Source organism: Vicugna pacos, chromosome 27 (genome assembly GCF_048564905.1).
Source record: "Vicugna pacos chromosome 27, VicPac4, whole genome shotgun sequence".
Classification (NCBI taxonomy): Eukaryota; Metazoa; Chordata; class Mammalia; order Artiodactyla; family Camelidae; genus Vicugna; species Vicugna pacos.
The window spans coordinates 9,554,373-9,581,478 of record NC_133013.1 but is presented as its reverse complement, the minus strand read 5'-3'; the positions used below and the strand labels follow the sequence as shown (position 1 = coordinate 9,581,478).

Sequence of the window (27,106 nt, the reverse complement as noted above, 5' to 3'; positions counted from 1 at the left end):
GCAATCCTGTGCGGGAACCGCATTTAAATCATTCACACTTCGAAAACTCAGAGAATGTTTCTAATTTAGTCAGACACTACCTCTCTTTCTCCACAGTAAGTCATCTTAATTTATTTCACCTAACTCAACTGTTTTTATGTTAACAATGTGACCACCAGAAGTTGGAACAACTCCTTTCTGATTTGGAAAATAAAGCAGTTTGCTGTGATTTTTTTCCCCCCATCTTCTATACAGTGAGTTACCCTAGAAATCCCAAAACAGTGTGGAGAGTTCAAGCATCTCTGGGCAACATCATTAACTTTTTATGTTTAACTCAAAGCAGAAAGCTTCCTCATAGGATAATGCGTTTAAAAAAAAAATTAACAGGCTTTACAAACTCAAACCAGTGAGAAGCCCAGTGACTCACTGGCAGGAAGTTACATCAGCTTCCAATACCCATGGGTTAAAAATGCATTTTAAATTTTAAGTTAGGCTCAATCATTCTCACTGGGATCTTGTAAGACAGGAATACTGTCTATCACTCTGGGACTTGATCACCCCATAGGAAATGTAGCCACATTACCCAAACATACCTCAAGGCTAAAGGACGCCTATGACCCAATCTTGTACTTACTTGCTCCCTGCTAGAAACACAGCAAGAGATGCGTGAACACGCTCAGGAGAAGCCCACCCGGCCGGCAGGGGCAGGGGCAGGGGCAGGGCCAAGCCCCACACTGAGATCGCTGCCCGGGGCGCAAATCTCAGGAAGGCAGGGCCCCAGGAGGGGTCTCTCTCTCAGGGCCCTCATCGCTGGGGAACACTTGCCTGAGAATTATTTCAGGGAGGCTCAAATGCTTTACAACAGCTCTTGAAGAGACAGGGGAATTCTCCGCCTTTCTGAAGGCCTGACACCTCTTCCCTTGTGATCGTGCGGATTTGCTCCGCCCAGACTTGCCCGTCGTTTATTATTTATCATTTATAGAGTAGTTCATATTTGCAACATACTCTGCAAATATATTTAGCGCTTCTTACCCCCTTTGTAAGATCATGACTACCTGCGGAGAGGAAGAGAGCGGAGCCGGCTGGGAGCTGGAATTCATCATCGGGAAGGTAAGCACGCGGGTGAGCGTGCACGCATGCGCACAGCTTCCCATGTGCTGCAGCCAGTAACTAATTCCCTTCCACCTATAACACCTCAAATCTTCGCCCCTAGGCCCCAGGCATCCTATTCCTGAAGCTCCTTGCAGATCTCAAATCAAGCAAATTTGGCCATGCCAAGAATGGCCTAGTAGTTTGAGGAAAAGAAGTCATACGGGGTGTCAAAATACTGGGGGCATCTTAGAATGCTATGCACATCTAACACCTCCCTTACCCATAGCTCAGTTAGCTAGCAAGCTGCCCTTTCCCCTTCCACTCCCTTCCGAAATGGTCACAAATCCGAAGTCCAGCAAGGAAGGGGCGGACCATGGTGACTATTATTCATAATTCTGTTTTACTCATCTAAATTCATGATCTACTGAACATCAACTTGCATACACTTTTAGCAAGATTAAATATTTAAGTTCCAAGCCCAACGCAGATCAGGAGCAGCCAGTTCTAGGGAGTGAGGCTGGAGACAGTGATAAAATCAGTTAGAACAAAAGCCACGTGAAGAATGTAAAAAGGGCAACTATATGAAAAAGCCAACATGGGAGCTCAAAACCCAGGCGCTCACAGGCCATGAAACACAGTGCAGTGCTTCTCACACAAAAAGCTGTGAAGCTCATTCCTGGGGGCTTGAGAGTTCCCCTTAATAGTTTCCATTTTGTTTTCATTTTAGGCATGATCTGCTTTTCTAACTTCTAGTTCATTTTTTGAGCCTTCCTGGAATTTGGTGCTGCCAAGTGATTTTAGCATCAGCATTTACATCAAAAACAAACTGGAGGCAAAATATGTGATTCTGGTTACTGTACACCAAGAAGAAGAGAAAGGGGGCATCTGACACGTGAACATGTGACCACATACCATGTTAAGACCATATCATGTCACAGCGTTCTGTGCAAACTGAGGCTCTGAGATACTCAAAGAGAAAGGCCACCTGAAAAGCCAAAGAGAGGCATCCACAACTCAGAAAGGTGCTCATGCCTCTGAGGTCAGCAATTTCTCCACATTCTGAGTGATGATTTAGTTTCAGCAAAATATCACCATGTCATTAAATTAACATCTGGGTTCGAACTGTTTTGGTCTTATGTGCATTTAATGTGTACATTTATTTAATTGACAGTTACCGAAAAGATCTAGAATCACAAGACGCGTGTGCCTACTTTAATGGTTGCAGTGTTTAAGTGTCTTTATAGCAGAGTAATTGACAATGACATCGAGGGGTCGTGAGAATCTTTCACCTTTAAAAGGGGGTCTCAATTACCACAGACGAGAAGCACTACTCTGCCCACCTGGGGACATCACTTTATCATCTCACCACAGAACGAAGCTACTTTCACAGTGGGGACCTTGCGTACTAAGAAAAAGAGAGATTATGTTCATTATACTCTCTTCAATGCAAGCAATGTGAAAATGTCCTTTAGAAATATTTCCTTTAAAAATAATTATTTTAACTGTGTTGCTTAAAAAAGATGACTCTTTCACCACCCAGGTAACTCAGTTATCATTTATATAATTAAAGCTTTTCTTGGTATTCTTGGAATGTTCTGCTGTTTAGGACATATTTCTGTGATACGGAGGTAACTCTGTACATGCCTTTTGGTGATCAGAGAGACTTGAAGCTAAAATTATACATATATGGAAGTGGCTTCAGCAAGTCCCTAGTTAAACAAGACCAAACTCTGAAATATCAGCCTGGGGTATGAAACTCATTATCTGTGAAGAGGGAGTGATGAGAAGCCTCAGCCACACTGGGAACAGCATAAAAATCAGGGAACTGCATCTGGATCGGTTTCTCAAAGTGTGGTCCATGGACCCCTGGGGGTTCTGCAACGCTTTTGGTGGGGAGAGAGGCAGGAGATATGAGATCAACTGGTTTTCAGGACATTACTAAGACATTTCTTGCCTTTTTCACTTGCACTGTCTCATGAGTGTGTGGTGGGCTTTTCCAGCATATGACACTGGCAACAGATTGAATGCAGAAACAGATACGAGAATCCAGCTGAATTCCAGCATGCCAGCCATCAAACAGATTTTTGAAACATCTCTCTACTCATTACACTGATGCAGGTGGGATATAGGCACCCCCCCTCGCCCTACAAAAAGAGGTGTACACGTAACGGGCTTATAATTTTTAGATGAATAATTTCCTGTACCTATTCAATATTGATTTTTCATATGGCGAACATCAATAGATACAAGTTCTTTGGGGTTCTCTCTGTAACATTTAAGCAGATAAAGGAATCCTGAGGCCAGTGAGTTTGAAAACCCCTGGGTGGCCTTCCTAGAAGGGCAGCGACAGTGGACAAGCCCAAGTGCTTCTCTCCACCCTGACCTGCCTGCTGGACCCGCACTCCGACATCCAGCTCCCTCTCAGCCCTTCCCCTGGATGTCTGAGAGGCATCTCAGACTCAGCAAATGCAAGGTGGAGCTCGGGCTCCACCCATATGCCTCCCAAACAGACCTGCTCCTCCCTGACTCTTTCCAGCTCCAGAAACGACACCTGCACCCGCTGTCCTGTCCAAGCCAAGAAGTCTCCATCATCTTTCTTTTTTTCTCTCCCCTCCATCCATTCTTCATATTTTATACATTTCACAAGTCCCCAAATATTCCTAGATCAATCCACTACACCCAGCTGCTGTCACTCTGATCCTGAGGTGATCGAGGACAATTCTGCACCACCGTCATCCCCTTCCCAGGCACACCTGGCAACGTCTGAATGAATTTTCAGTTGTCATGGGGGGTGAGGCTACTGGTATCTAGTAAATACAGAGTAAGGATGCTGCTAAACATCTCACCATGCACAGGACAGCCCCCCACAGCCCAAACTCATCTGACCCCAAGTGGCAAGAATCCCAAGGTGGAGATCCTGCTCTGGTCCAAGCCACCAATATCCCTTCCTCTGCGACAGCTTCCTCACTTACTGCTTCCACCCTTACTGCCTGGCCCCTGGCCCTGGTCCATCCTCCACACAACAGCTACAGTGATTGTTATAAAACATTACACCCAAGCCTGTCACTGTCCTGTTTCTAATACATCACTGGCTCCCCGCTGCCTGTCAAGTAAGTTGTCATGCTTGCCACAGCCTCCAGGCCCTACCCATTCTGGCTCCTGCCTACCTCTCTGATTGATCTCATACCTAGGTGCCATGGACTGTGTGTGTGTGCGTGTGTGCATGTATGCGTGGCGTGTGCGTGCATGTGTGCGTGCGTGCTCAGCCCCTCCCCCCTCCCCATACTACGTTGATGCCCTAACTCCTGCGTGACTGTGTTGCAGACACGCCCTTTAAGGAGGCAGTTAGGGTTAAATGAGGTCATAAGCATAAGGCCCTGATACAAGAGCATTAGTGTCCTTAGAAGAAACACCAGCGCTTCCCTGCTCTCTCTGCCATGTGTGAACACTGACGGGCCGGGAAGGGATCCCTCACCAGAACCCAGCCACGCTGGCACCCCGATCCCAGACTTCCAGCCTCCAGAACTGTGAGAAAATAAACGTCTCAAGTTCAAGCCACCCGGGCTCTGGCGTTCTGTTATGACAGCCCACGCTGACCAACACACCCAGCATCCCTCTGCCCAGTTCCAGCCTCCTGGCCACCACTCTGCGCCCGCCTCGTGGCTTTTAGCTTTTGCTTTTTCCCCTTAACGTCCCATGGCCAACCCCTCACCACCACCCTCAGTGCAGACGCTGCCTTCTCAGAAAGGCCTCCCTGACTACCCAGCCTGACATAGCACCGCCCCCACCACCCAGCCACACCCCCTCACCCTCCCGCACTTAACCCCAGCACCCTGCTCCTCATATTCTTCTCAGGGAATCATCACTAACTTTTTTTTAAGGTCTCACATATTTATTACCAAGCCAAAGCAATAGTGCAGAAACACTGACACAAAGAGAAAAATCACGTCCCCAAACACAGCCAGCTGTCCAGACAGCAGCACTGTTTTCAGAGTGATGTGGTAAGACGCAAATGTGTGCCACCCCATGTGCAGCTCCTTGTAGACCCAGCTTGGTTCTTCTCCAATGTCTCGTCTTGGAGTTGTACCTGATTTTATTACCAGTTTTCATTCAAATCCACTGGGGAATGGTATGATTCTCCATCTGTTTCTCAGTCAGGAATCACTTGATCCTGAAAGTCTTGTGAGAAAACATGGCGAGGACCAAATTCAACCACACACAGGATGGCGGAGAAGAGAAGAGCCATCACTAACTTATCATCCTGTTCCTGGTCTGTCTCCCCATCCCGCTCCCAGCAGAGGATGCAGAAACCCACTCTGTCGCATTCATGGCCGTATCAGGACAGGACACAGAGCAGGTGCTAAGTATCAGTTAAATCAGTAAGTAAGTGAATGAACCTGCCTTTGCAGGTCTCAAACTTAAACAAGTGGGCATTTCTAGCCACACACTGAACCCCACCCATGACTCACAGCCCACTCCCACCTTCCCAAAGAAAGTCACGGTGCTTGTGCCAATCTCCGATTCCTCTGGGGCCCAGTGGGACGGGAGAGAGGAATAATTAACCTCAGTATCCACAGTGTGTGGTTACTCATATCCTTTCACTCCAGGGAGCGCCAGGTCTCAATGTTACGTTGAAACACAGGCCTGGGAAAAAGCGTTCCAGGCACAATGAGGCACAAAGTTAGTCCCCAGTGTCTGTTATCTGCAGCCACAGAGTAAGGACCTATGCGTCACTTCAGTAAGACTCACAGGCAAGTTCTCCAGGGCCCTGGCTTGAACGGCACAAGAAAGCTAAGGCAAGTTGTGCAGGCAGAGGAGGAAGGAGTGGGCCAATGGGGAGAGATCTGCCAGCTGGGATCGAGGTCCGTGCTTCTGAACGACTGGATCTTTGAAAAGGGAGATCTGAACACAAATGCAGTATGAGGACTGGTGATTCTGTAAAGGAAAATGCATAAGGGAACAGCAAACTCACAAACTCCCGATGGCCTGCTGCGTGCTAGGCACCCATTAGCTCTTGGAGTTATCAGGGCAGGTCCTGAGGAGGACTGGGTGCTCAAAACACAGATGGTCAGTAAACCAGGGAACATAGCCTTGACGAGGGCCACCAGGGAAGCTTCAGAGGAAGAAGAGAGGTGGTGAACGCTACAGGAGGCAGAGCCAGATGTTTCCCAGGGAAGAAGGCGACCCAGGCGAGAGGGCTGTAATGGTCAGAATGTGAAGTCCCAATGGGGAGGACTAGGGATGTGGGCTGGGTGGTGAGAAAGAGCATACCTACCAGGCAAGCCAGCGGGCAGGAACGCTGGACACCCCTTTGGAGGAATCCGCAGTTGGAGGAGGGGAGGGCAGCCAACTTCGTGGACTTTAGAACGCACACTGAGGGCAAGGGGTGGGGTGATGCAAATACGTTCTCATTGTCACCAACATTTAGTTAAGAATCAACATAACAGGCCCAATTTCAGCCAGAGTGGGCAGTAAGGGCCTCAGGACGAGAAAGCATCAGAAAGTCAGAGGGGCTGGAAGGCTCCAAGGGAACAGAGCTGCCTCACGTCAGCTTTAGGTGGAGTGAGGCGACCCCTTCTCTCGTTCCTGGGACCAAAGCTGAAGATGCTTTGAATTTCACTGCCCCAAATGCCCCAAAATGTGGAGTCACACAACACTCTCTCCTACACATGGAGAGATTTGGAGCGGATGGCTTGAGAGGTGAGTCTCCCTCCCTCCCACGTCCCCCCACACCCAACCTCTTCCAAAAACATCAAATCCTTTCTTCCATAAATAATTGCAATAGGATGCTGTAGCTTTCCCCAAACAAACAATAGCCTGATTGTGCCCTGTTTGCCATGGGCCAGCCCCGTGCACACACAAAGGCCTGCTTTCACAGGCTGGGTCTCTCTCGGCTGCATCAGGATGGGCGTTGAGTCCCCCCTCCTCATTTCTTCTGCAACTTTGCTGCAGTGATTCCTTTGGGAAAGGAGCGACAGGAAGAGGCTGGACCACGAGGAAAAGGAACAGCACCCTGGAAAGACAACAGTCCTTGTTCCCCAGGTTTTCGGCTGCCTCTGACCTCACCCAGGAAGCCCTCCTTTCACCAGAAGAGGGCCGTTTGCTCTCGGATTCCAATCACACAGTTTCACGCTGGCAATTTCTCCTAAACTTTCTATGAAATGTCAACCATGATCTTAAACTGTAATAAGCTACAACTGTCAAAATCTTCCTGTTTTCATATCATATACCTTCGTATTATCTGGAATTTCAGTAGAGTTTAAGTGAGCACCTATATTTTTGCACTAATTCCTTCTCCTGGTTTAAAAAATGTAAGTGTGAGCTAAAGAATAAAACTCATCACTTCATAGCTGCTGCTTGTAAAACACCTCCTTTGTGTTTAAAAATATAAAGCATTACATTTCCCTTTCAGAATTTAGGCTGGATTTTCCCCACAGGTACCAGGAAGCGCCTTCAGCCAGAAGGCCCTTATTTACCAGTTAGAATGTTTCCATTAAGAAAGTTTAAAGATTGACTTTATATTTCCAGTAATTCAGAATGGCCATTCTCCCAGACTGAGCCACTGACATTTGACACAAAGAGGTTTCTTCTTCCCCTATTTTATGTTCTTCCTCCTACTCACCTCTCTGTCACTCTCCCAATTTAAATGAAATGGAGTTCCAAGTGGCCAAGACACTAATAAACTCTCCGAAAGCCATCTGGAGAGTATGCACATTTTTGATTTTCAAACCATGTAAATAAACAGTATAAGGGTCCAGCAATCCGTGTGACATCAGGGCAGAAAAAGGACCCTTAGTTGTACGGTGAAGTGTTCTTCTGAAGGGGTTTATCATTCATGCCAGTAACTGAGACTAAAATGTATTTTAAAGTTTAATCTTGGTTTCTTGACAGCACCTAGTGAGGTGAGCCGCCCACAATCATGTGGTTCATTTGTCCTGCAGCTCAAGTAGGAGACACCACTTTACTCACCATCACACTGACTTAGTTACCTCACAATTTACAAAACATTCAGGGGATGCTCTCGTGTTTGCCTGGGCTTCAGCACGGAAAGTAAAAAGCCTCAACTGTGGCAGAACAGGATCTATTCTGGACCTTTTCCCACTGGATTGAGGTCGGCTGTCAAAACTCACTATAATTTTCAACATACGGAGTCACAGTGAGGGAAGGAGGTAGGCGGCGCATCTTCACCCTGCTTCATCGGAGGAGGCAGTTCTTGGTACTCAGCCTCCTCTATGCCTCTTCGGAAGTCTCAGGGCTCACATGTAAGGAGCCGAGGGGGCCACTCTGCATCAGCAAACGGCCCTCATCCTCATCCGTGTCTCAGCATACGACAACCTCAAAGTGTTTCACCATGTGGGTTCCCTGTTATTCAGGTACAGTGAGGGCAAGAGACCAGGAGATGACTGCCACTGAAAGGGCAGCTTGTGACTCCCAGTTCCTGAGAAAAGCGTTGCACCAGGCCCCACAGAGCCACACAGGGAAGCCCCAGGTTGGTTGGGAGGCAGCGGGAGCAGTGGAAAACATGAACAAGGATTTTAATTGTGGTTTCCGCAGGAAGGACTGGGTGAGGCAGGGTAAGCAGGCTTGGGATTGGCTAGAGTTGACTATTTCAGCGGGCTCTGGGTGTATGGCTGTCCCTTGTTGTCTGGTACCTGGCCCTGGGGTGACTAGAGCAGAAGGCTAACGGCCCTAAGGGTGAGACACGATCCAGGAAAGGGAGGGGCATGGGCTCTGGAATAGTAGGTTTGCATGTGAAACATGTGCTCATTTACTGTCTCTAGAAATTAGCTAGTTCTGGGTGGGACAGTCTCTCCAGAGTCAGCAAGGCACCAGAATCACAGAACACAAAGAGGCACGATTCATACAGAAGGTAGCAGAAGTCAACTAGCTCAAAACTTCCACGGCCCCAGGCAGCAGCCCTCATTCAAGTCAAAGATGACGTGAACATCTGAAGAGAAGCTCTGCATTCACCAGGACTGCCAGCAAAGCCACCTAAACCACTGCTTTTCAGCTGAAGGTTAGAAGAGCATAAAAGACAGGAAAATGGGTCTCTGGACTTAAGATAATGGACGATGGTTGCTGGCCAACAATCATACATTTCAGGACACTTGTAAGGGCAGTTCGTCCAAGCCCACTGGGGTTATCAGTGGTAAAACCCAAGGACAACGCCTCAAAGAGGGACCTGGACAACATACATATGAAATTCAAAGACAGAGTTGAGAGCAAGAGCAAATACATTAGGTAAAATAGGATATAAAAAGATCAAGTTTGGAAAGAGGGTCCGAATCTTTATACCACAAAGTTTTGAAAAGCTTTATAAAGAGTAACAACAACGGAAGCATAATACACTGGTGACGTGGCTAAAGCTGAAATGGTCCGAGGGTCTAAGGTGACATGCTGAATTCCTGAGGCCACGGCATCCAAAATAAGTCTAGGAAACAGTCCGGGTCTGATTTCTACCAGCTACGGCCCTCAAAGATGGCATTTTAATTCTCAGGGACATGGTTTACAGGGTTGTCCAACTAGAACTTATCAAGAGGGACTAAACATTCTGGAGTAAAGGACAGGTTAAAAAAAAAAAGAACAGAAAATGTTTAATCTGGAGAAGGAAATATCCGAGGACACAAAGTAGATGTGCTCACACAGGCAATTATCTTGAAGGGAACTTCGACTTAATTTTTATGGTTCATAAGACACAAACAGAACCAACATAGAGGAACCAAGTTATAAGGAAGTCGGGTTTTGTTTCTATACAGGAAGAATCTTCTAGCACTCTCAAATTGCCCGAAAACAGAGTTGCCTCAGAAGATGATGAGTTTCTTGGACACGGAAGTGTTTGAGGAGAGACTAGTTATTCCTCTACGCAATACACTGATGTTCAGCAACGTCTTCTGTAAAGAGGTCTGAGAGCCGTGCTGTTTGTGCGCAACTACTTAGCTGTGCCATCGTAGCAAGAAAGTAGCCACAAAGGATAGACAAGCAACGGGTAAGATTCTGCTCCAATAGAACTCGACTTCCCAAAACAGGCAGCGCGGGCTAGATTTGGCAGCCTGAGCTGTAGTTTGCCAACCCTTGAATCAAGCCTAAGAAAATCATTTAAAATCTCTGACTTATAAGAGAATTGCTCACCTATCAACAGGATATAAAGGCGTGACCATATACAGACACAAATATTTGATGAGTGTTACTCTTCCCAAGATTAATTTATCCAAAAAGACTGAAAAAAAAATAAATAGCCATTTTGACTTTTCACCTTAAAATGGCAGGGTTTTAACTTGGGGGTGGGTGGAGAGTCTTACCGAAACTACGTCAGTGCCAGCTTCACTATGCATAGTGATTTGGCAACAGCTAGGTTCGAACACACTGGATTGATACAATGCAGATACTAAGAAACCCACCGGAACAGTTACTGACCCCCAGAAAGCCAAGAGCACCGCATGGGTCAGGTTACCCAGCGATGCACAGGAAAGAACGCCCCCCACCCCCTATGCTTCCTACCACAAGGCTGGACACCCTGGGCCCCATCTTCCAAACTTAGAGTACATACCAGCCTTCACTCAAACCATAAAAGTGACTTTCTTGATTTCTCCTGAAAGTTCATCTTTTCGCTTAGTTCATCCAAAATTCTCCAGAGTGAGCACCTGTCTGGGTCCCCCTCAGGACACAGTAAGCACCCATACTGAGCTCACGCCCAGACCTGCATTAGTCCTGTGAGTCCTGGTCCTTCTCCCACCGAGACCCCACGGTAGGGAGAGTGGGTTTTCATTACATTAACAAAACACAACATGGGGGACACAATTTTAGCGACAAGGATGGAGGGTGGGAAACCCACTGGAACCACTTCCCTCCAAAGCAGCCATGTCCACTGCAAGCACTCACCGAGGACTGTGTGGACACTTCTAGATTTCACAGCAGGGCCCTTATGCCACACTTTATATTGGAAAATGGAACCGACCAACATTTTCTTTAGGTATTTCTCAAAACCCGAACTAGTATTCTCTGGGGTTGAATCCAGAAACTCTAAGACTGTTTGCACAGGATTTATAATCTGGTGTCTACTCAGTGGCGTTATAAAAACATGGAATGGGGAAAAAATGGCAGTTAAAGAGCGTGCTAATCACTGCCAGTTCACTGTGGTGGTTCACGTTTCTTGCCTGGCAAGCCAGGCAGTGCTCCCGACGCCCAGAGCCTTGGCAACAGGCAAGCCTCTCGAGCCAGCAGGACCTGGGGGGCGCAGAGCTCACACTGACTGCATGGCTTCTCTCCCAGACCCACCTGGGCAGAAGCAGCCCTTCCAGCTCCTGAGCCTGAGCTAATGGACTCCAGTCTTACTTGCCCTGGAAAAGGCTAATCCAGGCTTACAATAGGAGGTCCATAAACCTCCCAGCACCCTGAAGTGCTGCTGGCCAGGCCCCGCATCCCTGTGCCACCCCAAGGCTGCCCTCAGGCCCAGTACCTGCCCAGAGTCAGGGTCGGGGTGCCGAGGAATGTCAAAGGGGCTTAGCCAAACCCTGGGACCGGTGGCCCGCCTCAGAGTTCCATTACCCACGCCGGAACAACCCTCTAGCTGCCTAGCACCTGAAGGAACCGGAACATTCAAGATAGGTGTGCATCTTAAAAGCCTCTGATTTTAACTGTCTGATGAGAATCTGTCAAGAACATACTACCCCTTTCCCCGCACAGACTTTCAGCAAAGTTCATATCATATTTGCCATCATGACTTCAGCACCAAAACCCATAATGGCCTATAGCACTCTCAACGGAGGGATATTAAACTCATCTGCTTTTCAAGTTCCAACGTGTTGCTGGTGACACAGGTGCACCCAGGAATCCCCGAGGGCTAAATAATCACCCTCATACCCACTGTTCTTTTGAGGCAAGACTGCTGCACTGGCAACATGAGAAACCAAAGGGAAATCATTCCTCACAATTTATCCCACAGCTGGAAACAGTTTTTGAGGGAGATAAACATATTGACGAGGAAAATGGAAATCTTTCAACTTCAGTTTTCAGAATTAATGAAAAGCTATTTCATTGTAGTTATGTAATTTGGTGCTGATATCCTGACACCTCATTAATATTTAAAAATTGTTTTTCGTATTAATAGATCTCACACCAGCGAATGTGACTTTGCCCTGGCTTGATCTTAGCTCCTTCTGGGGATACCCAACACCCTTCTGCCCCATGCCAGGTCGTCACGAACGCCTGTCCTGAACCACGTGTATTTGGTGTCTGGGTATCATTGTTTCTTTACCACACACAAGTGACACCTCAGCCATCAAAAAGTGATGTTCACTGGAGCTGCTCTTAGAGAATTTCCCAATTCCAAGGCAATGTCTACAAGGAAAACTGTACATCGAACTTTCTGATCAAATCCACAAATACGACTTTGAAGGGAAGTTACTCTATCCACACAGCTACTGCAGCTTCCTCTGAACTTACCCTGGGTGAAACAGAGAGGCTTTCTTTTGTTTGACAGAAACCCCTAATACTGGATGAAAGAGGGGGTGGAAAGCAGGGGGCCAGTACACGCACTAGTGACTTATGCTGCTGACAAAAGTGATGATAGCTTACACTTCCATAAACGGTGTTCTACTCTAGTCTAGGCACCACTGCAAACTCCTCATGTTAATTGGTTCATTTAAACCTCATGACACAGTGATCCCTTAAGGGTGGCACCACTGTGGATGCCATCTTACAGAGGAGGAAACAGAGGCACACGTGTCATGGGCAGTAAGTGACAGCCAGGATGGAACCCCATCTGGCAGCAGGCGTTGGTTTTAGCCCCTACACTTTCTTAGAGGATACAACCACATCTGAAACTATGTTAACACTAAAGTTAACTCTAACAAGCTCCATACAACCAAAATGCCTCAGGTATCAAAGGGATACATTGATTGCACAATGTTACATAAGGAAAGTCTCCAGAAAGATACACCTAGGTTGCAGCTGGTGTTCAATGCTCCACTTCGGAGAACCTAAGCTTTATGATTAGTATGTTTTCAGCTGCTGAAAACATGAACTACCTCCAACTTATTTGAATTTACATGCTACAACCAGCAAAGCATTTGACTGAGCAGCTGAGAGCCAAGCACAGATGACCTGACAGGGCCTGGGGTGAGCCAGGAAGCTCTGACTTCAGTGCCCACAGAACACATCACATCAGATGTGATACACTGTTCAACCCGCATGAGATGAACACTCATGTCAGGCTTAGGGTCAGTTTTGCCCTAAAACACTCATGTCAATATTCTGCGGATGTCCAGTGCTGGTAAACACACCCTCGGCTCTCTCTCACTAATGCCAGAGAGTGGACTTTTCTGGCGACAGGAGCACCCCTGGCTTTCCACACGTGTCCACAAGAAGGATGGGGGAAAGAGACATCCCCAGGAGTCAGCTCTTCTTTCCACAACGCCGAAAAAACATTGTGAGAGGATTCCCATAGGGGTTCTGGTAACAACTATTAGAAGGTGTTTATTTCATATTTACTCCCACACAGCCAATTATAGACAGAGGCTCCTATTATTCAACTAGAATCAGTCTGTCTGTCTGTCTGTCTGCCTATCTATCTATCTATTTATAGCTCTTATCAAGAAGCAAATGAAGGGAAGGGAGGGGTGGCATTCCAAGCTGAAAACACCAGCATAGGCGGCGTGTGATGGGCGGCCCTGCGGGCTGGACCCAGGCAGGCCTCACCAAGTCAGCACGGTGCACGGAGCTCAGCCCACTTTGGGGGAGCCCAGCAGATGAACCAGGCTTCTTAGAGACTTCTGCCGGCATCACTAATTTGCTCCCAGCTCTTCCTCCTGTACCCTCTCCCACATTCCCTCCAGGCTAGCCCCAAGCTTTCCAAACACAAGAAGGAAGACAGAAGAGAAGGGGGAAGGGGGACTGTTTCATCCTGAGGTATTCATAGACGAGCCACACACGTGGAGTGACAACCAGGGAAGGACACCTCCTCGGAGAGCTCCCAGAGCCGCAGGCCACTCAGGAGCCCCTTGGGGGTGGCAGGAAGGCCTTCTTCTCTGGAGCCCAGGCGCCCAATGGAGGAAGCAGGAAGGGTGGACCGAGGACACATGACTCTGTGCACCTTCCTCTGAGGCAGGAGACAAACCTGGGCCTCACCACACTGTGACAACCCGTCCCGGCCTTCCCCACGATGTTCCTAATCAGTTCACAGAAAGCACAGAAAAGATTAAGACAAAGACAGACTCAAATAGAAACCTGAAATGGGCAGGAACCGGAAGCTGGACAGGAACGTGGGTTGGTCCCCACTGATGCCGGCCCCTCACAGACACACCTTTGCACCTGCAGCCTGCTGGGTCCCCACACAAATTCTGTCCAATACCCACCCTGCAGAAGGGCTGTGGGAAGTGTGTGGCGGGTGCTTTTCTAGTTCAAAGGACCAAAAATGCATCTGTCTTTCCTAACAAGCTGACAAAACTAGTAGGAATGGCTTTGGTTGTAAAGCCCACCAATCAGAAAGAAAAGGGTATTCGAGTCCTTTATGTTAGCTAACAAAAAAAAAAAAAAATGTATGGTAATAACTTACCAGAGCTACTTTAGGATTTTAGAGTTTCTTTGAAGGGCCATGATTAAAGGTTTCATTGGTTAAGCAAGACAAGCAAAACAAATCCTTCTTCCTGACCCTCCTGGAGTTATCACAGGTGGCCGCTTACAGGGCAAGGGAGAGTGACAGGAGGGGCTGCATCTCAGGGATGCTGGAGGCGAGGGTGGGCAGGTGTGAAGTGCCTTGAATCACACACACACACACACACACACACACACACACACACGCAAAGATACCATATAAACACACCAGCACCTTCCAGAAAGGATGAGCATGAAAGCACATTAACCCGCAGCCTGCCCTTTGGAAGTCTGGCTTTGCAGCTCTGCCCAAAAGTAGCGTGTGTGAGTGCACGCTTCAGGGAAAACAATCCTTGAGAAACATTAGCTCTGTGGAAAATGAGAAACATTCCGCCCAAAGCGAAAATCCGCTTTGGAAGGGGGTGGGGGAACAAGACCTACCCACACGGCTTTTAACTTTTCACTTGCTTTGCAACTCTGGCAGCAGAAAGTTTAAACGGGGGGATCATCAAGTTAAATTTAACCGTCTTGTCTCTGAGATTCCCCTGTAATACTCCACTAATACCTCAAGATGTAGAGTCATGACTCATCTAAATGCAAACGTTCAATACAAAGCCACCCCCAAAGAAAACGTCCTTGAACATAATGATGATCTCAGACTCCGGGGAGTAATTATCCTGGATGTCTTATCTGTGAGAATCTCCCGTTTTTGTTTATCTTCTCCAGTTCACTGTATCTTCAAACAAACGGATTAGCAAGTATTTTCTGAGTGTCTGCCATGGTCTAAGCACTCTCCTTCCTGACTCACAATCACACCCACATGCAGGCTGTGTGTGCACGGCCCTCCACCCAACACCCCTGCTTCAGGGTCACCCCCACTTCACTCACCCTGGAGTGCCTGCTCCATCCTCCACCGGCTTGAAGTTAAATCAACAAGCAAATGATCAACCTTCTTTTAAAAAGAAAAGGTATGTGTTTATTTCTTCCCTTTCACTTGTGCCCCCTAAATCCCTTGCCTTCGTCCCAAAACAGCCCTCGGAATACTGGCTCCACGTAACCCACGTAACGCTATTCAGAAGCGGAAGATTACCCTGCATGATGGCATGATAATGCCTCAAACAGACATTTCACTGCAATCCAGAACCAGCAGAGAAAAAAAAATTTTTTATTCCTCTAAATAAATAATCACGTAATAAATATATAAAACAGGCTATTCACTCCCTCAATGCTCTCACGTCCCATCCAGCTGATACACATTAACACACGACTAGGTGACAAGTATATTACTTAGATCTGTACTTTTTCAGTTACCTTCAACTCACTGAACGCAGCTTAAGAAAAAAAAAAGAAGAAAACAGAAGGAAACCACTTTTTCATTGTGCTTCAAGCCAGGTACAATTAAAAAATCATTAGTTCAGTGTCAACCTAAAGTAGAAACAATTACCAGTAGAACATCATATATTACATTTACTTTTCATTTCAAGTGGCACAATTCCTGTCTGGGAAAACATAAGGAGTTATGTGTAGAAGCAGCAAGATAAATGAATTAAAAATTCTTAGGGGGTCTGACTTGCTGAAGGCTATGAACATGAGAGAGAAAAATATAATAATATAAACAGAAGTGGCTCAAAATCTAAAATCATTAAACAGAAATCATTCCCACTTGGAGTTTATATCTGAGTATGTGTTTATAGTATTGCTCCATGTACCTGATGGATGGAATTCTATTATCTCAGCCATGAAACACTTAGAACCTGATGCCAAGACAAAAGCAATCGCAAAAGTCCTCCGAGCTTCATGGAAAATCATTTACAAAAATCCAGTTATCTACTTTCCTGAGAGACAGACAAAGATCAGGATTTGCCATCCCTGCCTACAGAGAGAATACCTGAAATGTGTCATAGATGTCCGAGGCCACGTAATTTCAGGAAAAATCAGAGCCCCACGCGGATTCTGAGGCACTGGGTTTCATAATAGCACCCTGGGTTGCCAAGAAAATGATCTGTAACTAAAGACAGCAAAGTGCTGTCAATCAATAACAATTAAAAGAAATACTTAAATATCTAGCACTCTTGAGAAGAGAGCTTGATTACTTGGGGAATCAACTCAAGCAGAAAACTTCCGTTTCAATGATGCCAGACAAATGCAATGCATACGGAAGCTGTGTGTACAGACACAAGACTGTAGCTTCGAGGGGATGCACTCTTCCCATGTGAATTTGTACACAAGTCTTGTCTTTCAGGAAGCTACGTTTAAAACCTATACATACTTTGCTCCCCAAAGTTGTCGATGAAACGCTCTTTGAATTTGACAGTCCTGGCTCTCTTGATCTCACCTCTCAGGCCAATGAAACAAAACCCAAAACATTCCTTGGTCCTGCTTTATCTCCCCGCTTCCATTTCCCATCCATTTTTCAGAAAGAGAGGGCTACCCTGCCTCTTCAGCTTAACTACTGGGCTACCCAGAGCGCGCTCCTTCAACGCTGACGTGGTTTTGCCACTAAGGACCCAGTCACCCAATACAGTACCTCAATCTCATAAAGAAAGAAATACCTTTTTGAAAATGTTTGGCTCCCTCTCCTTCTGTGACAATTCTCTCCTTACTGCCATCCTTCTCCCTCCGTTCTTCTTCCTGAAGTCCTGACGTACTCCAAGGGCCTAGCCTGTGGGCTTAAGTGACCTGCCATAACAGTGAATTAATAGTAAGACTCAAGCCAGAATCCTGTCTTAGAATCTGCCAGTCACACCCTGTTCCAGCTCACCACAACTTCTTTCTAATCACGACTGCAACTGAGCTTCAAAGCCAAAGCTATCACTGGCCCACACAGTGTGCCTTCAGTTCAGACCCTCTGGACATCATGTTGGCTGTTGGCCGACAGGAGGGACTGGACAATGAGGACCCAAGACTAGCTGTTTACATCAAGTCCTCAACACATTCCCTGTCACCCCTTCCTTCGGTGTGATTGCAATGAAGGACTTTCCTTTTATGGTAGGAAAACCCAGCTCATGTTGCCTATGCCTAAAGCAGCTCAGATGTGGTGTCAAGGTTGGGGAGGGGCCACATCATGTTAACAGGACATGCGACACCCACCTGGGAGAGAGACGCCAGCAACCAGGAGAGTGAGTTAGGTGAACAGTGGTGAGTTTCTACCCTGGTCCTGGGGAACAAGCAGTAGGTTCATTACCAATTGTGATTATACAACATCAAAACACAGAGAGCAAAAGAAAGATGCTCAGTGCATCTGGAGAGGCTTTATGCCACCAGGCTTGAGGTGTCCTGAAGCCCCTGGCTGCTGCTAGCAATGGGAGGGAGGGAGGGCTCCTCTTTAAAAGGCTTAACCCTCTCTAACTCTATTCTCAGTGTCCATGTAGGAGGAGGGAGCACTTTACCCCTCCGGCAGCACAACTTTAGAACAGAATTTTCCTCCATGCACAGAGCCATGATGCCTTGGGGTAATTCTCTCCCCCAGATGCACTCAAGGACACAATCCAGCATTTCCAATTTGGGGGACTGTTCTGAGGGTGGCATGGGCGGCCAGTCGGTTGGGGTTTGCACTCTGTGCATGGGAGGGTCACCGAGGACGGGTCTCACCCAGGCCTCAAGCGTGCTTTGTGAGGACGGTGGCCTCTGCTGGAGCTTAGGCTGGCAACTGGAACCAGGGCGCCCCTCTCTCTGCTGTTTGTTTTGATAGAGGTTCATTTATGCCCAGGACAAAGCCTGCCCTCTTTGCTCTGCTCCCAGCAGGAAGCGGTGGCAGGGAGGGGGCCAGCATTGTCACACAGCTTCCAATTCAGGTTTTGGTGGCCACAACAATGAGGCTTCAAGTGCCACAAATAATGAGCTGCCCGCTGGGCGCAGGAGAGGGGAGCCGGGCAGGGAAGGCAGCATGTGTAGACCTGGGGAGACCTTCCTCACCCCCGACCAGGGAGCAGTAGCTCCACCCCCAGCATCCCACTCTCAGGGCTCTGTATGCAGGACACAGGGACCCCGCCTGCCTCCTCTTACGTGGCTTGGGGATGGAGAAGTAACCAGGGCCCCCAGGAATGACAAGGCTTTCCTTCCTTGTCCCCACTTCACTTCTCCTACCATTTTCCCCCACTAAATGAGCAAGCACTCAAAAAAAGAAAGAAAGAAAGAAAAAAAAAAAGAAACCCATTAATGCACACACGTGCTTAGTGTCCTAATTTACGGACAGTTGCACTCGGGGAGAAAAAGTCTAAATTGAATCGCCAAAAATGAACACTATCCTTTAAAATAAAGCCAGAGCTGGATGGCTGGGCGTGAATGAACTGCATTACCCAACCAAGTGCTGGTGTAACACAAGCCCTCTCCTCCCCCTCCTGGGCCTCATTCATAAAAAGCCTGCTTTGCCTCGGCAGCTGCAGGAACCGGGACTGGATTTGCGTCCGCATTTTCCAAGACGGAGGGAAAACAGCTGAGACAAAGAGAATCTCTCAGATACCACTGCCGAGTCTGCTGCTGCATCTCCTGGTCTCCAGGTCTGCTCCCCAAACAGGCAGCGGGTACTGCGCGGAGCCGCACGCGGGGAGCAGCTCTAATGCCCACACGCCCAGCAGGTTATTAAAGAAATTCCCATCTGCTGAGTCACATTCCGTATCTTCTGCCTCCCTGCCATTTTTAAAGAAATAATAATAAAAAAACGAAAATCAAAGGCTCTTCCTTGTTGGTAAAATGGGGGCTGCCAATTTATCTGAAGACTGCCAAATTGGGGTGGAGGTGGCCACAAATTTCCAAAAGAGGTGGAGTTTTTAAATTGTCCACTTTTAAATTGATATCACCATACTCAAACTTCATACAGCTGGGGTAGAAACCTTAGGAGGTAATGAACAACTTAATTCTTAATATTGCTTTTCAAATTTCCAAACAGAACAAAATCAACAATCCATATGCTGCATCCTGGCAGAAGTCTCCATTGTCCAATCCCATTTCCACGGCTCACCTCTGGGCATGGCATTTCTTACCACCTCCCAGTCCCCGGGATCCTGGGGCTTGCAAAGGAACTAGCCTTGCTCAAGCACAAAGTCCCTCAGGAAAGTCAGAAATCACCGTGATAGATGAGAGGCTATCAGATTTTTCAGACTCAACACCCTTCTTAAAAACAAGATCTGAACATAAGAGCATGTTCTAATTTACCAGAAAAGGTTTTAACACAAGAATTAAATAGGAACAGAGTGCAGGAAGGGAAGACAGGAACAAAACCATTCTTGTTGCCCTAATACCAGAGCTGTCTTCCGATGAATTGAGATATAAATTCTCTCCAGAGACAAGATGATCTGAGCTATTAATTGGTCCCCTCCTCAACGCTTGCAAAACACAAGTCAGGCTTCAAAATCTCACATGGCAAGGGGTGAGGGGGAGTCTGCTACATTTTCAGAAGATACGAACTTCCCACTCATCAAGACTGGGGCCCAGGGAGACTGTAACAGAAGCCCTCAGAGCTCTCCTGCAGTGAACATCCATTTCTACCATATTCTCTCCCCGACTCCACGGAGGCCTCCCCCTCCCACCTTCGCTCAGGGACTGACAGCCAAAGAAACAAGAAAACTATCAAATGAATCTTGTGAAATACCCCATCTGTGATTAAATCACAATAATTCCATAACCTCTTCAAAGACAGCAATGTCAAGACAACAAACTGAGAGCAAAATAAGCAAGAGTCTTACAGAAATTACGCCAAGCTTTATAAGGAGATTATCTAGTGGCTGCAGACCCGAATCCACAACAAACGTTTTTGTTAACTAGTCTCAGACCTTCTGCCCATCCTATGAGAGCTCCCACATGGAGACCCCCAGGCCTGTGGTTCTTGGTGGATTTTTCTGTGACCATGAACATGCTTTACAGGTAAGGAGAATGAACCCATGATCATTTTTGAGGGGCCCATGGAAGGAGGAGGTAGATGAGTCATATAGTGGAGACAGATTTAGTGAGATTTTAATACTTAAATTGTCTCTGGCCCCACTCCCAAACAACTGTTAATCATCAGAATGTTTCTTAAGCCCTTGGGTGTGGGCATGGTTACCCAAAGATGTGGTAACTCCTCTAAAGAAACAATAAAATACACACTAGGGTGCACTTTATTTAATCATGTTTGGCTCTAACTAAATATGTGGTATAGGGCAAGATACTTAAGCTCTCTGTCCCTCAGTGTCCTGATCTATAAAATGGGTGTAAGGGGGAGCTGCCCCTTACAGGGCTATCATAAGAGCTGGTACATAATCCATGCTCAGTAAATGTTAGCTGCTATTACTAACGCTGTCACTATGTCATCTCACCCCACCCCCACCCCTGCCCCAGTCTAAACTCTGCTGACTTTCCAACACACAGAACAAAATCTGTTTTTGTTCTGTCCCAAATGATGATCTGGGTGTGCCCACCCTCTGCCTCTCGCTCCCGGGCTCCAGCCCCACAATCTGTCTCATCCTCCTTTCCTGCCACCCCATGTGTATCCTGTATGCACCTGTCAGTCCTGCTGGTGCTTAGGAACTCCGGCTGCTTCTCGCAGTGTTCTCTACCACTACGCTGGTCTAAGACGCATCTTCTCTGCCCTGGATTGTGGCCACCGCCGCCTCCTACTTGTCTTTCTGCTTCTGTCCATGGCCTGGAGTCTACTATGAACTCAGAAACCAGTGTCACTCCTCTGCTTAGAAACCCTCCATATCAGTCTGAGCCAAGGGCCTCACCATAGTCCCTGGTCCTCCAGCCTCCTGGCTGCCCTGCGCCCCTTCCTTCAGGTCTCTGTCTGGAAGCCCTCTTCCTGGAGACCCCTCTAAGCACCTGGCAGAAAAGAGCACCCCACCCAGCACAACCCACAGGCCCACCCCTCTTTCACAAAAGCTCCATGAAGGCAGAGTAATCATGCCCATGGCTCCATTCCTGCCCCGAGAACAGCGCCTGGCCCAGGGTGGGTGTCCACTGAGTGTAGGGTAAACAGACGGCCCTGTCCCCCACATGTAGACACCCTCCCCCACCCACAGCTTCCCAGCCTCGATGTCTCCGCTTGGCAGCCTCCTGCTCTCAGGGCAAACGTCCTCTCCTGGGAAGACCTCCTCTGAGAGCCTAACCCGAGGTCCACCCCCACCAGCCATTTATCCATCCCTCCTCACGGCACTCTTCATTGGCTGACATCACTACTTGTTTACTGTCTGTTTCTGCCACTAGAACATTCCCTACAAGTGGGGACCTGGCTTTGGTTCATCCCTGGGCCCCCAGTGGCCAGCACAGTGCAGCTGAGTGCCTGGTCCATGTTTCCGAGGAACGGGGTCGCTCACACTGACTTTCTTGACAAAGGAAAACTGCAGCTCCAGGAGCGAGGCGGGAGGGTCTGCCCTTCCCGGTGACACATGCTCTGAAGGTTCTATTTCAGTGAAACCCCATGGGGGGCCTGAACGCACCTTGCCTGCTGATCTTCCGCTCCCGTGGTCGCTGGTAAAAAAAAACTCAGGATCCAGAGGCTATTTGTGTGCAAAGGAAAACAAACCTAAGTTACTAAATAACAGCCCAACATCTGTCACCACAGATGAGCGACGCTCTGCACAGCCGGCGATGCCCGCGGGTGCGACCTGTCCAAACACCCTGCACCAGCTTTCCCTTCCCCCTGAGTGGGCTTTCGAGCGCTCATCACAGCTGCCCGGAGACGAGATGCCGCTCACAGCCAGGGCCTGCGCCACACGGAGGGCCAGCACATCGCTCCCGGAGCCTCGGGTGCACTTCCTGCGCAGCAAAGCACTTTCCTGAACAGGAAAAATCACCCCGCGAGGCCTCTGAGACGGCAGGTGTGACTCTGATGGGAAGTCAGGTACCACGAAACGTGACCTGAGCACACAGGGCAGCAGGGAGAGCCACGGGGAAGGTGGAGGGCTGACTCCAAAAGCAGCACCCCACCAATGAGGCGGGGGCAAGCTCACCCACCCCACGAGGCCCCGGGCCCCCAGCCTTGGGAGCTGGATGCACTCTCAGAATTCCAACAGGATTCGAGAGCGAGCGTGTTCAAACAAACCCAGTGTGAACATGCGTTCGGTAAACATTGACTGAAGCTTTGGTGACCGAGGCTCTGTCTAGATGCTTGGGAGACATGGGGAAGAAAAACAAAAAGATAAGATCCCTGCTCTTGTAAAGCTTGTGCGGGGCGGCGGGGAGACATGGAGAGAAAATCTACAGAAGACATCCTTATTAAGATAAGTCACATACTAGAGAACAATGAAAATAGTAAGTGGAGAAATCCAAATTAAATCACCAATGACTAGTCATGAGACCTCAGCGCTCAGATCGTGGTCGTGGGTTTAGAGTCACCAGGGAAGTTGTGCTACTCGACAGACAAAAGTGTTCCCATCAGAATGTGAACTGCAGGACCAAGCTACCTTTGTCTCCCTTGTTCCCTGCAGGATTCTCGGCCTTAAGAAGAATGCCTGACACAAGTCAGAGGTTCAGCCACGTTGCTGAAGAAATGAAATACTCACCACCAAGTTCTTGAGTATACAACATGGCAGGCGACCCTCTTGATTGGACTGGAATTATTTCAGAGGTGAGGGCTGGGCTTCCACAACAAATCCCAACCCTCCCCCCTTCGCCAGCACACACAGAGGCACCTTTACCTCTCCTCTGCCTGCATCCTGCCAGAGGGCACGTGGAAGTCCACTACAACCAGCCAGCACACCTGGTGGTACCCCTTCCACCCCAGGCACGGTGGCCAACACATCGCCTGGGCCACACAGTCCATGCCCCTTGCTGGTCACTTCGTCCTACAGAGACATCTCTTCCTGTGCTAGAGGTGCTCACAGACCATGTCCACACTGAGCCCTGGGCCGCCTGCTGGGAACAGTGGAATGCAATCTGTCCATGGGGCAGAGGTGGCTGCCAGGTCCAAGCCCTGCCCCTCCATATCTTCAGATATCCAAAAAGTATATTACAAACCTCCATGGTGATCTGGTTATCTTGTTTGCAAAAGGTAATTTAAATAAGTGTTTCAAATTACTAGGAAGAAAGCATGACCAGTAATACAAAGAGGTTAGCCCAAATTATTTGGCATGTTCCATCCAGAAGCGGTGGTTCTTCGGAAATAGCGTTTGTAAAACATGCTTATTAAAGTTAGATTATTTCTTCAAGAAACTTTGCAATTCTAACATAATAATTTGTGTATTGTTAAATTTTTAACTTACTAATAGAGCTGGATATGTTTTTTAAGACACAAAATATATGATTATTTAACCAAGCCCAGAGGGCAAAGTCAAAAATAACACAGCATACAAGATAAAGGGAACCCTTTAAATGACTCTTTCCTTCCCACCCTTTTTTTATTGTCATTCCCCATTTTAAAATTTCAGTTAAATAAAAATTTACCTTTTAGCTATTTCCTAAATCATTTACACCTGTTATAAAACATTCAATTCTTTCCCCACTACTTTACTTGAGGAGTTGGGGGTTAAATGTTATTAATTTTAACATAATTTAGTGCTTTTACATCAGCAGATCCAGAGTCTCCCTTAAGTCAACCCATGGTAAGGTTAAGGTCAGGGAAAGATGCATGACTTCTGGTCCAAATCAATAGCAATGTTAAGGAGTAAACAATCAGGCCTAAGCTTGGAAGAGAAGGTCAAAGATTACAAGGTTAAAGACTCCAGCCTGAGAAGACAAGGGGCAAGAAGTGAGCGGCTCTTGCCTCAAGGAGACACTAGGCACATTTTCCTGTTAGAATGCACAGTGCACCAAGATCACTCGGTATTGTAAGGGTTTCCCAAACTCCTATACAGGAAGGGCTCTGAAATGATTCCACTTTGAAATCCATAACTGATCACGTTGCAACCCAGTGACGGCAAACACTGGCACAGCAGGTGTCACACGTGAGCACTCTGGAGGACGTTAGTTGGGAAACAGAACTTTTCACAGACAAATCAGAATGCCTCTTATCTAAAGGAGATGGTTTGTTTACTAACTGGTTTCCAAATCCATTTTGTAAACAAAGACTGCAGTTGACCATCCTGGAGAATCACTAGGCTGTTCACAGATCTGCATGGAACACAGTTTCCTTCTATCCCTGCTCCCTTCCTTCTCACACGCACTCTGTCTGAGCCCTGCTGTGGGCATCTGCTTCCTAATGCAGAAGGCATCCTATACACCCATCCATATTGAGGGGAAATCATCTCAGACAGCTGGCAGGAAATCAATGTCCACCTGAAAAGTTCCTTTGAGAGCCATCTAATAAAGCCCAAAATTACAGCTATGAATCCAAAACTGCGGAAGTCTAGACTGGTTTTTCTAAACAAACCAGGGAAAAGTGTTCCGTGCGCAACATCTTGTAAACCCACAGCTGTTGAACAACGTCTTTCAGGCACAGAGTTGAACTCAGAGGAGGCTGCCATTTTCACGGCAGCATTTCCTCTCTGGACGGGAACGCACGAGACGCTTGTCATGCTCATTACGTTAAGTACCGAGATCCGGAAACTCACCACCATGCACCTTGCTTCATCTCAAAAGCTAAAACTGTACACCTAAAATCACCATCATTTTGTGCCTTTTTGCAAAAGTGAAGGTATTAAAACCCGAGCAAAGGAATAAATACACCTATTTCAGGACATTCTACCTTTAAGGGTCCCAAAGATTCAAAGGTGTTCCCTCTTAGAAAAGAGTTTTACCTTTGTTGAAATAAAAGAGTCTTAATAGAGTCTTTTTCCTACAAATCTCTGAGTGTAAATTACAGATTGATGTCAGTGCAGTGGAGGAGATTTGAGGAAAAGGATATTTCTTTCACAAAATATTATGCATCAGAGTATACATTCTGAGCTATAAATACTTAACAAGGGCTAATGTGACATATTTACTAATACTTCTGTCAAAATAACAACATCTAAACTGGTACTTGAACAGACTAGCTTCTCCTTGTGTTTTACTACAGAGAAGCACTGGGACACCGTCTCTTTACTTTCTAAAGAAAAACACACTGTGACTGCTGCTAAAACCGGGAGTCACCTGAGTCCGTGACTTAAAGGGCAGAATGAAGCCCTGTTACTAGTGACCACAGTAATAGGAGCATTTGATTACATGGAAGCTGCCTCTCTTTAAGCCCTGAAACACTACCAGGCCTCCATTTTCATTATAAACGTTTGAACGTGCTTTTAAAGTGGATTCATGTATTGACAACACAAGTTCTTCTTTTTTTTTTTTTTTTTTTAAGTATTTTTCCCCCTTCCTAAAAGGGAGACTTTTGGCTGTTTGTTAATTTTCACATCTGTCAGCGGCTGACAACTGGATCTGTGGGGCAAATATTTATTCTTTTAGACAAAGAAACTTCATATAAAATTGAACTTGATGGAATTTTATGATCAAGTGCAACAGAATCTGGGGCAACTTCACAAATAGTAGCAGCTAACAGTGCACACACTCCAGACGTTCTCTTGCAAGGGCCCTGGGGAACAGGCGAGCCTCTGTATCGATATAGAACAGACAGGCCCAGAGATTTTTCAGAGGCAAAAAAAAAATCAATATAGCAATATACAATGGCAGACAAAGCTACATATGTTTACAGAGTTTTAGTACACAGAAACATCCGGTTCAAGTGCCTGTTGAACTTAAATCTGTATTTGGACTCTCATAGGAAGTAACCCCCCACACGCCCCCCACAAACAATCGACTCTTATTGAACAATAACAGCAACCACCACCACCACCAGTTTAGGTGCAGAATATCCAAAATGAAAGTTGAACTTTCCAAAAGAAAAACCCAGTAAATTCAAGGAAACATCCAATAATCAAGAGGAATAATAATTGCTTCAAATGTGGGCTGTGGGAGTGTGGCCTCCCACCTGCCCCCATCTGGGGATGTGAATAAAAAGAGAATGAAGTTATAATGTAAAAAAAAAAAAAAAAAAAAAAAGATCGTATAAGTTGCACCAGCCATAATCATCTTAACATGATGACCTGGGTAATCACTTTCCACTAGGATTTAGCCTTTGATGGTAATGACCACAAGTTAATAGCTTTTACTTTAAAAGCCTCTTTCCAAACAGATATCAAATCAAAAGGCACATTTTAAAATTAGAAAGATCTCGCTAATTTGTCTCCTATCTTTCCAAAGATGAATCTAACTTAGAAATCGCCCTTGTGAGTGTGCTGGTCTCTCAAGCTATTAGAAAATGCCCCCTAAATGCTTAGTTCATGTAAGGATGGGTGTGTGTGTGGGTGTCAGTCATTCTCCCTTCTGAGACCAAGAAGCTACCATTTGCAGGTTCAAGCGCCAGCTCCCCCACATTTACAATATTCTATCAAGTCGCAGTCATTTGGATCAGCAAATAAATGGGGGTGGGTGTTGCTGAGAGAAGATAGCTGTCCGCCCGTCATGCCTGAAATCTAAAAGCCAGGAAGGCAGTCTGACTCAAGTGTTCTACAGGAAGCAAACTTGGGGATTTTTAAGGCAATAGGGAGGACAAAAAGGG

At 47.0% G+C, this 27,106-nt stretch overlaps 1 protein-coding gene and 1 pseudogene across 3 annotated transcripts in view; both read right to left on the bottom strand.

Moving 5' to 3' along the window:
• IGF1R (insulin like growth factor 1 receptor) overlaps positions 1–27,106 on the bottom strand; it is a 282,688-nt gene that overhangs the window by 123,289 nt on the left and 132,293 nt on the right. The gene's annotated exons all lie outside the window — the stretch shown is intronic.
• Positions 4,423–5,265, bottom strand: LOC140689630 (large ribosomal subunit protein eL39-like; annotated as a pseudogene).